This window comes from Morone saxatilis, unplaced genomic scaffold (assembly GCF_004916995.1).
Source record: "Morone saxatilis isolate NCDOM2014 unplaced genomic scaffold, NCSU_SB_2.0 Contig22, whole genome shotgun sequence".
Classification (NCBI taxonomy): domain Eukaryota; kingdom Metazoa; phylum Chordata; class Actinopteri; family Moronidae; genus Morone; species Morone saxatilis.
This window is the reverse complement of record NW_023339785.1, coordinates 21,522,450-21,526,696: the sequence shown is the minus strand read 5'-3', so window position 1 is coordinate 21,526,696 and position 4,247 is coordinate 21,522,450. Positions and strand designations below refer to the sequence as shown.

Here is a 4,247-nt window from a genome sequence, read left to right as displayed (position 1 = left end):
AGAGAGAGAGAGAGAGAGTTGAGGTATGCAGCACTAGATACAGCATCAGTGACAGGAGCATGTTTGGGCATCAGATAAAGCTATTTTAGGAATAAACTGTCAATGAATCTCAAAAGACATGCCAACAGCGATGATCAGAGAAGACCTACATTACGATTTAGACTGCCTGAGATGTAAGATAGGATTGGTTTTGTACTTTTTAAGATGGGAGTGTGAGCCGTCCACACGCCTTAGTTATTTTTCGCTGAGTAAAGCAATGAGAGAGTAGGGAGGGAAAGGCAGTGAAGGCCAGTCGAGCTCAGTGGAGACATACATGTGGTTTCAGTTGTCCAGGACGGATCAAAGAGATTCCCTATCGATTACTCCCGTAGCCTTGAATTCTGCTTAAAGAAAAGTGTGTACTCTGCTGAACTGCCTGCAACACCAACAGAAAGAAGAGTTTGATCTGCAATTTTGCCTCATCAAGCTGGATTCTGTGTCTTGGTCAGAGGTGTGGGTCGTCAGGTGGAGGGGTAGAAAGGCGAGAGGTTATTGGATTAGCTACAGCACAGTCAATAACATAAACAATAAGAGAGAAACCTGACTGCTCTCGCCATTTAATCAACGCCGGTTCGGCTTTTGGAAGATGGCTCCGCTATCTTTTATAGTGCAAAAAAGATTTACTGTCTCATAACTTCCCTCACAGCGAGGGGTCTGTGCCTCTAACTTTGCACACCCGTAGCTCGCTGCAAATGTCAACATTCATTGGCAGAAAGTCTGAATTAAACCTCGAGACAGAAACATAATAACCGGTTGTTTTAAACAGATATTAGCTCAGTATTTACGTCATTGTCTGTGTTAAAGTTAACAAAGCCAACACATGTGGCTCATTCATATTTATGTAGCCCAGAAATATAACGAACGGGTCTTTAAATCCTAAAGTCAGTCCAACAGGTGCTCGTAATCCTGAAACATAGCAAGCGAGCTAAACAACGTAGCTATAGTGGCTACTCCTCTGTTGTTTTACTGTTTTATACGATTGCTTGCTGAAACTTTTGCAATTACATAAAACTGACAAAAGGAAACATGTCAGTAAAACTGTAAGGATGTATTGTGGGCTACTGTAATGTATTATCCCTCTTTATGTTTGGCACTGTGGTGTTGCTGTAGTGAATGCTCCCTCATATTTAAGGTTTTGATATACACGTCAGAGAGCAGAGTAGGAGTGTAAGACAAAAAAGATACACAAGTATCTTAATATTTATTTTTCTGATATTGTATTGATTCTCAGAAACATATATTTTTGTGTTTAAACCCCCGACCGCAAGATAGCAGAGTTGTGAACATAAACTGAGGGCTATGATGTTGGATGTTATAGGAACTGTGATAAATACAAAGATCCCGCTGTTCTGGTTGCATAAAAAAGGAAACTTTTCTTTTTTTGCATACTGTATGGTGGTGTGTTCCTTATGACAATTTTTTTTTTTAAATCATTGAATCGTAGCTCCTGCATTGTGGTACATATTGTATACACAGCCGTACAGTAGAGCAGAGTATCGTCATGGCTGAACAGAAGTCTGACAGGTTTGTTAGGCTGTATCCCTCGTAACTAATTGCGCCACCCTGCACACAACATCTGCAGCGTGCTTGTTCACTAAGGACATGTAGAGCTTCTATCTCTTCTATCTCTCCACATTCAAATCCCAGCATTTTATACAAAACACTCCTTTTTTCTGGACTATCAAAGTGGGTGAGAGGGGACAAGTGTACCTCTACTTAGTCTGCAAAAATACGGGACTATCCAAGGTGGTGATTGGTTTGTATTTGTCAAAGATACAGACAGGATGCAGAAGATTACAAATACATTTTATTTTGATATGATATAATCTACAGATCTGTATAGAGATCCATATTTGTGTATACCATCGGCTCTTTCCAGATACAGGTCCATTTTGTTCAGTGGTACTATTTAAAAAATCTCTGTTAGTCTCAGCTATGAACTTATGCTCAGTACAACCCAAACAACAAACAAATAACACTGAGTAAATGAAACAGATATTGGTAACTGTGGCCAAAAGCACCACTATAATATAAGTGTGTTGAGATAAATTGGTAGGGGTGTGTGAAGAAGTGGGTGTTCCAACAGTCTGCCTGTGATTGGCTGGCTGTGTTTAGACTTTAGGTTTGGGATTGGTTAAGCTCAGGGTGTGTGTCTGCAGACACGCCCCTTACCCCAACCCACCCTAAACTGCAGTTACTTCTGTCTCAAATTAAACTCCTCTACAGCATCCTCTATCGCACATCTCCAGGCTGATTGCTGGCCAGGACTTCTGATCGGCCGTAGCTCATTCCCCGGCTACCCTGACATCACTGCACCCACCCAGTGAAAAGTGTCAGTGTAGCATGAGACTGAGCTACAACTGGAGGGGGGTTCCTGGCCAATGTAGGCATTTTGCAGAGTGGGTTATATTGTAATACTGAAAGTTTGTGTTTTAGATGCACTAAGCACACAAGTAGACACATGAAGCTGCATTTATACTGCAATGAGAGTTATAATGTTTGAATATCGGCTTCCTGCTGTTAAACTAGATCTCCATCTACTTCACCACAGCAGAATTGTCTAAATAAATGGACTACAAACATTTTCATGAAGCATTAAAGGCTGCTAGGTTTAAATAATTATTAAAAGAAATGACACACCTTTGGTTTGAGTCTTCCTTTAACCTCAATAATATTTCTTGGGCGTGAATTTTACACTTCTGTGATTGGTTTTAGCAGATGAACCCGGTCAGTCATGTCAATAGTAACAAACATTAGTGCTCTCATGACGCTGTGGACATTCAGAAGCTACTGGTTACCACAGCGCATCTATAGCGTTACCACACACTCTGCAGTGTCTAATTAGGTTGTGCTTTGTATCTCTGGCTTTGTGTGTGTGTGCATGTGTGTGTGTGCACGCAGTGTGAATCAGCTCATAAGTGGGTATCTCCTCTCCTGAGCTTATCCCTGCCTGGAAAATGTGTTTTAGACTGAAGCCTGATTGCAACAGCACTGTCATAAATAAATGATTTGATAATTTTAGCATGTCACGGAGGTAAAAATAGAACATCACGCTGTTAGCTCGAATGCTGGATGAACCCTTTGTTAAGACATCTGAGTTCCTATTAGGATTTAACACCTTATAAACCCTGGTGCTTTGCATGGAAATGATGCATTTGAAGAACTTGTAAAATTAGTCTTCGTGTGATCACATTGTTTCATAGGTTGTTTTTTTTCCTCGCACTCACATAGCAAAGATGATGTTTTACGTTGGCGCTCCTAAAGCTTGTATTGGAGAAATGTGTGACACTTGCACAGTTAACATCTTATTCCTCTCTCTTTTGTGCAGCAGGGGATATTGGCACTTCCTGTCTGTCTACACTCGGGTTTACCACAGGACAAGAAGATGCTTTCACACTGTAGTAGATGGCACCAGTTGTAGTTGCATTATCTTAAAAGCAGTTTAAGTTAAAATACTGGAAACACAGATGGAGTGGATCATAGAGACAATTTGCCAAAAAGTCGGTGTTCTTTAAAGTAATCGAGTTAAACACAAGAGACCTGCCGGCTTTTAGTAAATTGAATAATATACAATATACATAAATCACACCGCGTAAGAGCTCGTTCGTGTGTTATCTGAGCTGATTCTTCTTCTTTGGTAGGAAAAGAGGTCATTTCAAGTCTTTTTTTCTCCCTGTCGGAGAGAAATGAAGGTGGGAAATGTGAGAAAGAAAAGAACAAAAGTGCACAACCCTCATTTTAAGACTACAGTCCCAGGTCTTCTTGTGTCATGTTCAGATTGTGCGTTTATAAAAGCCGTTCTGGTGACAGTAAGTTGAACAGAGTTTCTCTACGGACTTGTCCAGCTGCTGCACACACTTTTAGACACTTCTCAATGAAATTTCTCATTCAAAAACCAGGAAATGCTACGGGAGTTTCTGTTGTAGAAAGAAAACCACCACAATTTAAGATATCCATGGTGGGAACTTGCAACAAGTTGAGAGATTTTTAGTGTTACCACCACCGACAGACCTTCACTGCAGTCAACGCCGGCACTGACAGGATTTGTTTCATAATTTCTGATATAAAACAGCAACAGATTTGACATAAAATATGAGCTGTAGGCAACTATACAAAGTTAGGAAAGGAGGCTACCTCAAGGAAAGGTTGCTGTCCCTGATTTCCATTAGATGCTCTGCTTAGCTATCTCTCTGACACACACACACACA

General features: G+C 40.7%; 1 protein-coding gene across 1 annotated transcript in view; it reads right to left on the bottom strand.

Annotated features, from left to right (window-relative positions):
- nrg2b (neuregulin 2b) overlaps window positions 1-4,247 on the bottom strand; it is a gene marked incomplete at its 3' end in the record, with an annotated part of 51,151 nt that overhangs the window by 44,977 nt on the left and 1,927 nt on the right.